Genomic DNA, 12,708 nt, shown 5'->3' with positions numbered 1-12,708 from the left:
ATGATTCATATGCTATGATTGCTTCAAGTTCTACTTTTGTGCATGGTAGAAGTAGGCCTAGGAAGGGAAATGTTATTCATCATATGCCTAAGAAAATGCATAATGAATCTGCTACTGTTTTTCATGCCTGCAACACTGATTTTGTACTTTCACGTAAAAATAAGAAAGTGGTTGCTAGGAAGTTGGGGGCCAAATGCAAGGGAGACAAGACTTGCATTTGGGTCCCAAAGGATATTGTAACTAACCTTGTAGGACCCAACAAGAGTTGGGTACCTAAGACCCAAGCCTAATTTGCCTTGCAGGTTTATGCATCCGGGAGGCTCAAGCTGGATTATCGACAGCGGATGCACAAACCACATGACAGGGGAGAAGAAGATGTTCACTTCCTACATCAAGAGCAAAGATTCCCAAGACTCGATCATCTTTGGAGATGGGAACCAAGGCAAGGTTAAAGGTCTAGGAAAGATAGCTATTTCATCCGAGCATTCCATATCTAATGTGTTCTTAGTTGAATCACTAGGATACAACTTATTGTCTGTTAGTCAACTTTGTAATATGGGATATAATTGTCTGTTTACCAATGTAGATGTGTCTGTCTTTAGAAGGAGTGATGGTTCACTAGCTTTTAAGGGTGTACTAGACGGCAAACTCTATTTAGTTGATTTTTCGAAGGAGGAGGCCGATCTAGATGCATGCTTAATTGCTAAGACTAGCATGGGCTGGCTGTGGCATCGCCGTTTAGCACATGTTGGGATGAAGAACCTTCAAAAACTTCTAAAGGGAGACCACGTGTTAGGTCTAACCAATGTTTCTTTCGAAAATGATAGACCATGTGCAGCTTGTCAAGCAGGTAAACAGGTGGGAAGTACTCATCACAGCAAGAACGTGATGACCACGACAAGACCTCTAGAGCTACTTCATATGGACCTCTTCGGACCCATCACCTACCTTAGCATCGGGGGAAGTAAGTATGGTCTTGTTATTGTTGATGACTTTTCCCGCTTCACTTGGGTATTCTTTTTGCAAGATAAAACAGAAACCCAAGGGACCCTAAAGCGCTTTTTAAGGAGAGCTCAAAATGAATTTGAGCTCAAGGTGAAAAAGATAAGGAGCGACAGCGGGTCCGAGTTCAATAATCTTCAAGTGGAGGAGTACCTAGAGGAGGAAGGAATCAAGCACGAGTTCTCCGCTCCCTACACACCACAGCAAAATGGTGTGGTAGAAAGGAAGAACAGGACACTTATAGACATGGCAAGGATGATGCTTGGAGAATTCAAGACGCCCGAGCAGTTTTGGTCGGAAGCTGTGAACACAGCTTGCCACGCCATAAACCGGGTCTACCTTCATCGCCTCCTCAAGAAGACGTCTTACGAACTCCTAACCGGTAACAAACCCAATGTTTCATATTTTCGTGTATTTGGGAGCAAATGTTACATTCTTGTGAAGAAAGGTAGAAATTCCAAATTTGCTCCCAAAGCTGTAGAAGAGTTTTTGTAAGGTTATGACTCAAATACAAAGGCGTACATAGTCTTCAACAAATCATCGGGTTTGGTTGAAGTTTCTAGCGACGTTGTATTTGATGAAACTAATGGCTCTCCAAGTGAAGCAACTCAAGGACGGCACCTTCATCTCTCAAATGAAGTACACGCAAGACTTGCTCAAGCGGTTCGGGATGAAGGATGCCAAGCCCGCAAAGACACCCATGGGAACCGACGGACATGTTGACCTCAACAAAGGAGGTAAGTCCATTGATCAAAAGGCATACCGGTTTATGATAGGTTCTTTGCTTTATTTATGTGCTAGTAGATCGGATATTATGCTAAGCGTATGCATGTGTGCTAGATTTCAATCTGACCCAAGGGAGTGTCACCTTGTGGCCGTTAAGCGAATACTTAGATATTTAGTTGCTACGCCTTGCTTCGGGATCTGGTATCCAAAGGGGTCTACCTTTGACTTGATTGGATATTCAGAATCCTATTATGCTGGATGCAAGGTTGATAGGAAGAGTACATCAGGGACGTGCCAACTCCTAGGAAGGTCCCTGGTGTCGTGGAGTTCTAAGAAACAAACTTCCGTTGCCCTATCCACCGCTGAGGCCGAGTACGTTGCCGCAGGACAGTGTTGCACGCAACTACTTTGGATGAGGAAAACCCTCCGGGACTTTGGCTACAATCTGTGCAAAGTCCCACTCCTATGTGATAATGAGAGTGCAATCCGCATGGCGGATAATCCTGTTGAACACAGCCGCACTAAGCACATAGACATCCGACATCACTTTTTGAGAGACCACTAGCAAAAGGGGGATAACGAAGTGTTTAATGTTAGCTCCGAGAACCAGCTAGCCGATATCTTTACCAAGCCTTTAGATGAGACGACCTTTTGCAGGCTGCGTAGTGAGCTAAATGTCTTAGATTTGCGTAACTTGGATTGATCTATAGCATACATGTGTTTTATGTCTTTGATCATGTTCCTTTATGCATTTTGTGGTTTATTTATGGTGCTCAAGTTGTGCAAGCAATCCCCGGACCTCAAAAGTCCATGTGTGAGTGATGCACATATTTAGGAGGAGATGTGCTACAACTTGACCCTTTGAAACTAACCGTGTGCTTGAGTTTACTCAATCTAGTCTCAAAGGTGGATTGAAAGGGAAAGGTGAACTTGGACCATGCAAGACTTCCACTGCACTCCGATGAGGCCCAAGTTCATCTCCATGCTCTTATTGCCTTTTTACTTGTAATTGACGATTTTGGTGAGGCAATGGGGAATAAGGGCCAAGATTGATCCCATTTTGGTGCTTAATGCCAAAGGGGGAGAAAATAAGGCCAAAGCAAATGGATCAGCTACCACTTGTGAAATTTTTGAAAAAGAGTAGAGTAGAACTTTTGATTTGTTAAAATAACTCTTACTATCAAAATTTGGTCTCTTGTAGGGAGAATGTTTGATTATGGGAAAAGGGGTAGTTTTTGGCTCTTAATCATTTTTACTCTTGGATTATCTCTCCTTGTGTCTAAACATGTGTGTTTAACTTAGAGATAGGAAAATGAATTTGATTTGCAAAAACAAACCAAGTGGTGACGAAGAACGATCCAAATATGTCAAATCTTGTCAAAGACTATTTTTGTACTCAATTGCATTGATGTTGCACTTCTATTTGTTGCTTTTTGATGAGTTGGCATAAATCACCAAAAAGGGGGAGATTGAAAGGGAAATGTTCCCTTGGGCCATTTCTAGTAGATTTTGGTGATTAAGTGCCCAACACATATTGAGTGAGTAATTATATGCCAAATGATGGATGAAGTGCAAATCGACAAGAAGGTATGGTTCTAGACTTAGTACATTGGTTTTTATGTACTAATATATTAGTCTAAGTGCTAGAATCAGGAAAAGAAAATGATTGGAAAAGAGTTGGCTGTGTACAGCCAACTGCTGCTCAGTCTGGGTGCACCGGACTGTCCGGTGGTGCACCGGACAGTGTCCGGTGCGCCAGGCTGGCCTCTGGCGAACTGGCCACTCTCGGGAATTCGTCGGTGGCGTACGGCTATAATTCACCGGACTGTCCGTTGAGCCAACGGCCGCCAGCGCAACGGTCGGCTGCCAAATCCGCGGGCGACACGTGGCCCGCTCCAACGGTTGGCAGGGGGCACCGGACAATGTCCGGTGCGCCAACGGCTACAATTCTGCAACGGTCGGTTGTGCTATTTTAGGAAGGAGATCCGCACCGGACCATGAATAGTGGATGTCCGGTGGTGCACCGAACTGTCCGGTGCGCCACCCGACAGAAGGCAAGAATTGCCTTCCAGGAATGCCTCCAACGGCTCCTAGCTGCCTTGGGGCTATAAAAGGGACCCCTAGGCGCACGGAGGAGGCACCCAAGCATTCCTTGATCATTCCTAAGCACCAAGACTTCATTCTCACGCATTCGATTCTTTGAGATAGTGACTTGAGCTCCATTTGAGTAGAGAACCCCTTGAGTTGTGTTGTGAGCTCAAGTTGTGGCTTGTGTGTGCGATTGTGCTCGTGCTTTGAGTCTTGTGTGTGTTGCTTTTCCCACCCTTACTTCCGTGCTTCTTTGTGATCATCAATTGTAAGGGCGAGAGGCTCCAAGTTGTGGAGATTTCTCGCAAACGGGAAAGAGTATAAAAAAGAAAAACACCGTGGTATTCAAGTCGATCATTGGATCACTTGAGAGGAGTTGAGTGCAACCCTCGTCCATTGGGATGCCACAACGTGGAGTAGGCAAGTGTTATACTTGGCCGAACCACGGGATAAATCTCTATGTCTCTTGTGCTTGTTTTCTTTGTGACCATTGTGTTTCACAAGAGCTTGGTCCTTAGCCACTTGATTCCATTGTGCTAACACTTAACCAAGTTTTGTGGCTACAAGTATTTGATTTTTACAGGATCACCTATTCACCCCCCCCCCCTCTAGGTGCTCTCATGAGGCCGAGCACCAGCGCCTCAGCGACTGCCGCACCCAGCTGGAGGAGCGCACCAGGACGGCATCCCACCAATTCATCTCCGAGCGGTCCCAACTTGAGCGGGACCGTAAGGAGTACAAGAAGGACCTCTAGAAGGTGTATGCCAGGGAGCTGGAGGCACACCAGAGGGAGAAAAAGGTGACCAGGAGGGAGGAGGCCATGTCTCAGCGGGAGGCCCTCGCAACAGAGTTCCAGGCCAAGCTGAGTGCCCTGAACCAGACCCTAGAAGAGCAGCGGGTCCAGCAGACCAAGGTGTGGAGAGGCTGCAAAAGTTGCAGCAAGAGCTCGAGGGCAAGGCCAGCGACGCCGCCCTCGCTGAGGAGAATCTTAAAGCGAAGGAGCAGTCCTTGGATAGGCGGGAGACGGATCTCACCTTCCGGGAAGAAATGCTGACCCGGCGAGGCGAGATGCTGGCCGAGCACGAGCTCGAGGCGGAGAAGAAAGAAAAGGAGCTCGAGGAGCGGATCCGGTAGTTCTAGGCGGCACCGGGTCCCCAGGCGATGGAGGCGACCAGGAAAGCACTTGAAGATCCCCAGGCGGAGCACCGCGCCGGGGTCCAGCGTATTGCCGCGTGGGCCGGCGAGGCAAGCACGGCGCTGGTGCCGCTAGGGGTGAGCCCTATTCCAGTGTCGGAGCTGCCAGCGTCGATCTCCGACGCGCTCCCGGTGCTGGACTCCGCTGTCGATCGCCTCCGGCGCCTGGACCAGATTCTTGGAGCTCGCCTGGAGGCAGAGGGCGACAAGCTCTGCCGGGCGGTGATCGAATATATCTTGACGTGCTTCCGGAGTCACGACCCGACCATATGCTTGGAGCCGGTGATCGCTGGTCCGGTGGCCGACACTGAAGACGCCGCCCGGGAGGGCATACAAGACGTCGTGGAGCTAGTGGCCGAGCGCTTCCAGCGGGATCCTGCTAATGACGAGTAGCCAAATCTGCAGAAACAAGGCAAGGATCCCGCTGTGGAGCGGCTTGTAATAACTTTTGGTTTTGTAAGATACTTTTGAGAATTATTAATCAAACAACACTTATTTGTATACTATTTGTCCTCGCCGTGTGTAGCGTTACCAACTTCTCACTGGTACTTGGCCCCCTGGGATGTAGGCTCGACGTGTCGAGGCTAGATACCGGTATACCTAAGGGAAAATTAGTTGCCCGGTCCCTAGGAGGCAGTCTCTACGGTTTGAGACTACCTACGTCTGGATTGGGACCTAGACCTACACACAGCTTTGGCTTTGAAGTGTTTGTAGCACACCCATAGGACCCATCGTCTGGTATCTGCCATCCTTTGATTCATGCAACAGGACCTGCAAGATTTAGCCTGGGAAGCCAAGCCATATGTCCGGACCCACAGGATCACAACTCCAAATACTAGGGTACCCGTTGCAGAATGGTGGAGGTGTAGGCTTAGGGTACGGAACCAGGCTAAGCGGCTACACAACTCCGGACCACTCCAGGAAACGAGCGCCCATTCTCTAGAACCGGACCCACAGGTTGTCGAACCCCCTGTAGCAGTAGAGGGGTCCTAAACTGCAAGCCTGGCTTACTCAATTCGGATGTCATTATACCAGCAAGGGTGGGAACTGTATGGGTGGGTTAGATAAAAAATAATGTTCGTAAACTGAAGTAGAATGAACCATCACAAAAGCTCCTCTGGGGGTAAATTATTTCCTTATAACTTGATATACATGGGTGCAGACCAACAGGCCGGGCTTACGAGGGCGGTCCTCACCGGATTGACGTACACATATGCACAACCCAGTTACAAAGGAAGAAAACTCAACCCCTCAGTTTTGCCTCTATGGATAGAACTTATGGAGATACTCTATATTCCAGGGATTGGGCAGAGGCACTCCTTTAGTTGTGGCAAGGCGGACACACCCGGGTCGGCATATTTCTGTCACTTTGAAGGGTCCTTCCCAACTGGGGGAGAGTTTGTGGAGCCCTTCTCGGTTTAGTACTCGCCTTAGGACTAGGTCCCCGACCCTGAGCTCCCTACTATGCACGAACCGTTGGTGGTAGCGCCTGAGCGCTTGGTTGTACCGTGCATTTCGGATCACCGCTCGCCATCTGCGTTCGTCAATGAAGTCCACGTACTCACGCCGTAGTTGTTCCTGCATAGACTCATCGAAAGATTGGACCCATGGGGAGCCCATAATAATTTCCGGGGGAAGACAGGCTTCGGCCCCGTAGACCAGGAAGAACGGGGTCTCCCCGGTAGCTCGGCTGGGTGTGGTCCAGTTCCCCCATAGTACAAACGGGAGTTCATTGACCCAATTTGCACCATGCTTTTTCAAGCAGTCATAGGTGTGTGTCCTGAGCCCCCTGAGGATCTCTGCGTTTGCCCTCTTAGCTTGGACGTTGCTCCTGGGATGAGCCACAGACGCAAAGCAGAGTTGGGTGCCGATGCCCTCGCAATACTCTTGGAAGAGCCAACTTGTAAACTGGGTCCCGTTGTCCGTAATGATAAGGCTTGGGACCCCAAATCTACAGACAATCGACCTGAGGAAAGCAACAGCAGCACCCTGGGTGATATTGACCATAGGGGTGGCCTCTGGCCACTTTGTGAACTTATCGATGGCTACGAAGAGGAAATGGTACCCGCTGACGGCCCTGGATGGTCCCAGGATATCCACCCCCCATACGGCGAATGGCCAGGAGGGTGGAATCATCTGCAGAGCCTGAGCTGGTGTGTGTATCTGCTTTGCATGGAACTGACACGCCTTGCACGACTTTACCATCTCAGCTGCATCCTAGAGAGCGGTTGGCCAGTAGAAGCCATGCCGGAAGGCCTTACCGACCAGCGTGCGGAATGACGAATGACTTCCCCACTCACCTCCATGGATCTCCGTGAGTAACTCACGGCCCTCCTCCTGGGTGATGCACCGCATGAGAATGTCGTTGCCACCACGGCGGTAGAGATCCCCTTCTACCACCGCGTATCGCTTAGCCAACCGCACTATGCGCTCTGTGGACATATGATCTTCAGGAAGGATATTTTCCTTCAGGTAGTCTCGGATCTCGGAGATCCATGCATCGGGACCACTCTGAGATACTGGCTGTGGCGCTAAGGGGTTGGTAGGACCCCCTGTAGCACATACAATCCTTGGTGGGTTTTGTTGATGGTACGCCACCGGGACCGCTAGCTTCGAGGTGCTAGTCTCACCCCCTTCGCCCAGTTCGGCAGGCTGGGCGGTAGGCCTCAGTAGCCTTCTTTCGAAGACGCCCTCGAGCACGGGTGTCCAAGTTGATGCCCTCATGGAGAGTTCATCTACCGCTGAGTTGTTAGCCCAAGGAACATGTTGCAGTTCCAGGACCGTGAAGTTCTTTTCCAGCTTCCTCACGTGGAGGAGGTAAGCTGCGAGCCTAGGCTCGTTGCAGCTACATTCCCCGCAGACCTGCTTGATGATCAACTGGGAGTCCCCCTTCACGAGGAGCTGGCGGATCCCTAGGGATAGGCCCGCAAACAAGCCGAAGATCAGTGCCTCGTACTCTGCCATGTTGTTGGTGGCCTAGAACTCAAGGTGTACCATGTACTTTACTTGATCTCCGCTTGGGTCGACGAGGGCCACTCCAGCACCACCACCCTGTTGGCGGGCGGATCCGTCAAAGAAGAGCATCACGTGTGGCTTAGTGAAGACCGGGACCCTGGGCTCTGCAGGTGTGGGGTCCGAATCGGGATCCGGACCCCCAGGAGCACTCGGGGGAGGGGTCCACTCCACTATGAAGTCAGCTAGGACCTGGCTCTTGACAGTGTGGCGAGGCTGGAAGTCCAGTTGGAACTCTGCAAGCTCCGCAGCCCACTTGGCTATGTTGCCTGTGGCGTTAGAGTTGTGGAGGATGGCCCTTAACAGAAAGGAGGTCACCACCACGACCCTGTGTGCCTGGAAATAGTGGCGCAGCTTCTTGGACGCAACAAGCACATCATAGAGAAGCTTGTGCGTCTCAAGGTACCTAGCCTTTGCCTCATGGAGGACCTCGCTGACGTAGTAGACCGACTTCTGTATGGTCCGGACCCCTACGGGTGGCCCTGGGCCCTCAAGGTCCATGGTGGTCGGACCACCACCTTCTCCTAGGGGAACTTCCTAACTCCCCTGGGGATGTTGCACCGTCCTTTCGACGACTAGCACCATGCTCACCGCCTCTGTAGCCGCTGCAATATATAAGTACAGCGGCTCCCCTGGCTCCGGAGCTACCAGTATCGGTAAGGACACAAGGTGCTGCTTCAACTCTTGGAAGGCTCGCTCTGCTTCCTCGGTCCAATAGAATGGGCCAGACTTCCGTAAGAGCTTGAAGAAGGGTAGCGCTCTCTCAGCCAGCCGTGAAATGAAGCGGCTAAGGGCAGCTAGGGACCCCATAAGCTTTTGGACGTCCTTGATCCGGGCCAGAGGCCTCATTGCCTCAATTGCCTTCATCTTCTACGGGTTTGCTTCAATGCCCCGGTACGAAACCAGGAATCCCAGCAACTTCCCAGCAGAGTCACCAAAGACGCACTTGTCTGGGTTCAGCTTCGTGTGCGTTGCCCGCAGCTTGTCAAAGACCAGGGTCAAGTCTTCCACTAGAGTCGACCCTCTCTTAGTCTTGACCATGATGTCATCGACGTATATCTCTATCCTGTCCCTAATCAGGTCCCCAAAGGTCTTACTCATCGCCCGTACAAATGTTGGCAAGGCGTTCTTTAGACCATAGGGCATTACAACATAGCAATAAAGCCCATCCACTGTTACAAAAGTGGTATGCTTCCTATCTTCCCTAGACATATGGACCTGATGGAAACTAGAGTAAGCATCTAAGAAGGACAAGAGGTCACACCCGGAGGTAGAGTCCACGATTTGATCTATGCGTGGAAGTGGATATGGGTCCTTGGGACAAGCCTTATTAAGGCTGGTGTAGTCGATGCACATCCGAAGCTTCTTGTTTGCCTTTGGAACGATGACTGGGTTGGCCAGCCATACAGGGTTATGGACCTCTTCGATGAAGCCAGCGTTTAGCAGCTTCTGGACCTCCTCACAGATGAAGTCCTGCCACTCAACGGACTGTCTTCGAGGCTTCTGACTCACCGGTTTGGCGTCAGGGTGGATCTTCAGATGGTGCTCAATCACCTCCCTGGGGATCCCAGGCATCTACGATGGTTCCCATGCGAAAACGTTGACATTTGCCCGGAGGAAGGCGACGAGCGCGAGTTCCTATTTCTCCTCCAGATTGCCCGCGATGCGGGTGGTCTGGGAAGAATCCGCGCCGACCTAGATGGTCTTGACAGGACCGCTGTCTGCTCCGGATGGCTGCACCTTTGGCACCTTGGTACCAGAAGTCGAGGGGTCCCTCCCTCCATCATCCGGGCGAGCAATTTCTGCCGCCAGAGCGTGCAGCTTCTCGACAGCCGCAAGCGCTGCGGCGCGGTCGCCCCGCACGGTGAGGACCCCAGCAGGGGATGACATCTTGAGGACCAAATACCCATAATGAGGACCCCAGCATGGCATTGAAGGGGAGGTTAACCTCCGCGACATCGAACTGGACGTTCTCTGTGCGGAAGTTTTCCTTGGTCCCGAATGTAACCGGGACTGCGATGCTCCCAAGAGGATACACCGGTTGTGGGCCCACTCCGGAGAATGGACGAGAGGGCCTCAGTCGGGACCCTGAGATCTGCAGCTGCTTGAATGCAGCATGGCTGATGACGTTGAGCCCAGCCCCACCGTCAATCAGGACATGGTGCAGCCACATGTTGGCGATGACATGGGCGATGATGAGCGGTAGTATACCGGCCCCTGCCATGTTTTCGGGGCAGTCGGATGCCCCGAACGAGATAGTGGTGCTCCTCCACCGCTGATGTGGAGCAGCCTTCGGGACCCTTGGGACCGCCGAAAGGACCTCTCGGCGTAGAGACTTGACGTTCCTATGGGATGTGAGCTCCCAGCTCCCGTCGTACATCACGTACAGCTTCTTCCGGTGGTCGTTGTCGTCACCAGAGTCAGAATCTCTAGTGAAAACGTCCTTGAGGACCCCCTCAGGTGACTGATACCCGAGGTCCCGTTCTCCTGTGGCCGCGTCACCTTCGTCGACCTTCTCCTTGCCAGGCCGGTGATGAGGCGACGAGCCATCCTTGGAAGCCTGCTCGCGCCGCTCGCTGACGCGCTTTGCAACGCGGCATTCCGAGGCATTGTGGCGACTGTTGGGGTGCACAGGGCATGACCCACTATTGCCTCCCTGTGGCCGTGGGCACTTGTCGTGCTCGTTCCGACCCCCAGTCACAGCTGTGATGACTGGAACAGCAGACTGCGGCCTCTCGTGGCCGCGGTTCTTATTCTTCTTTTTGTTGCCGCCCTGGGTGACGGCACCCGAGCCACCCGTCTGGGTAACTCCGGTCTATGGTGTCGAGTGCCATGCACGGCCCTCGGCAGCTCTGGCACATTTGTCAGCCAGAGCGAAGATTTTGGTGACGGTTTCCACGTCATGTGTCGCCAGCTTCTCCAACATCTTCTCATCACGCACCCCCTATCGGTAAGCAGTGATGATAGAGGCATTGGAGACGTGAGGTATGGTCCCGCGTACCTTGGTGAAGCGGGCGATGAAAGCCCGGAGAGTCTCCCCAGGTTCTTGTCTTACGACATGGAGATGAGCCTCCACACCATGCTGATGATAAGCACTGGCAAAGTTCGCTATGAACCGTGCACAGAGCTCTTCCCAGAAGTAGACGGATCCTGGGGTCAGATTCATGAGCCAGGTCTGGGCCGGCCCAGTCAAGGCTACATGGAAGTAGCTCGCCATCACAGCAGTGTTTCCACCAGCTGCCGTAATGGCGGTGACGTAAACCTGCAAAAATTCCGACGGATTTGACGTACTGTTGTACTTCTCTGGCAGGTGTGGTCGAAACTTGGGCGGCCAAGTCACCGTGCGGAGGTGATCCGCTAGCGCGGCACAGCCCACGTCGACCAATGGGACACCCGTGTGGATTCGGGCACCCCTTGGAGTTTGTGGCGCAAGTGGAGCGAAGTCCTGGTCGAGGTTGTGACCCTCGAAGTTTAGCCGACGCTCACACGCCCTCTCTAGAGAGACTCGTGTGTCCTCTCCCACATGCCTACGGTTGAGTTCTGCCCGCAGGTCGTCAGGCCTCTCCAGAGAGATTGGAGCATCCTCGCCCGCACGCCTGTGGTTGAGCTCCGCCCGCAGGTCCTCAGTCGGTGCGGCCTTTACTGAGGGTGAGCGCACAGACGCTGATGCCTCGTGTTGACGCCGAAATGACCGAGGCCTGGGTCTGGCCGATCCAAAATGCGCCATGCCGAGGAGACGGTCAACATCGTCACGCCACTGCTTCATGGCCCCCGGCGAGGCCATGGAGCTCGGAGGGTGGCACAACAACTCCCTGGCTGCAGACAGCGCCCCAGGAGCAGCCCTTGATGGAGCCCAGGAAGTCTGTGCAAGCGTGTGCTGCTGCGTAGCGCGCACAGCACCAGCACCAGGCGCAGGGCGGTTGGAGCCCCGTGGCATGGAAGATGCAGCCTCTTCCTCCATCAGGAAATCCTCAGGAGTTAAGCCACGGTGCTCGACGATCTGGACCATCGTGTCGAGCAAGAAAACAGGCGAAAACCTAATGCCAAAGTCCCCTACCTGGCACGCCAAATGTCGGAGAGAAAATCCTCCGGCCGAGTGGCGGAACGCACCCGCCCTAATCCTAAGATGAGGAGGGGGCCTAAGCCTTTTGCCTGTCTGTTGGAAGGTGGATGAACACACGAGGACACGAGGGTTTAGAGTGGTTCAGGTCGCCAGAGCGTAATACCCTACCTCCACTATGTGTATGTAGTATTGAGAGTGTGCTTGAGTGTCTGTGTTTGAACTTGTGAGTCTGAGAGCTTGTCTGCTGTAACATTGTGTGCCTTCCCTTTTATAGTTTAAGGGAGGCACATACAAGGATGCTGAGCCTTGATATACGGGCCCAGGAACATAATGGGAGGAATACATTATGTGAGTAATTAATGCTAGTAACGCCTGAGCAATCACCGGGAGTCTTGATGATCGCAGTCCATGCAGCATTGATAGCCGAAACGTACGAGTAATGGTGAATAACAGCACGACCCGCGTATCGTGGACTGTGCACGCCACCTGTCAGTGGAATGGACAGGCGCATGTGTTATCCGCAATGAATGCGGAGGCACGCGTAGCCCAGAAACGTCATGATAGGTTCCGCCCGTTGACTTAAGCCGCGCGCAGTATGCCACATGGCTGCAACGGGTCTCCGC

The sequence above is a fragment of the Zea mays genome, chromosome 1 (assembly GCF_902167145.1).
Source record: "Zea mays cultivar B73 chromosome 1, Zm-B73-REFERENCE-NAM-5.0, whole genome shotgun sequence".
Taxonomy (NCBI): domain Eukaryota; kingdom Viridiplantae; phylum Streptophyta; class Magnoliopsida; order Poales; family Poaceae; genus Zea; species Zea mays.
The sequence above is the reverse complement of the archived record's forward strand: the minus strand, read 5'-3'. Positions refer to the sequence as shown.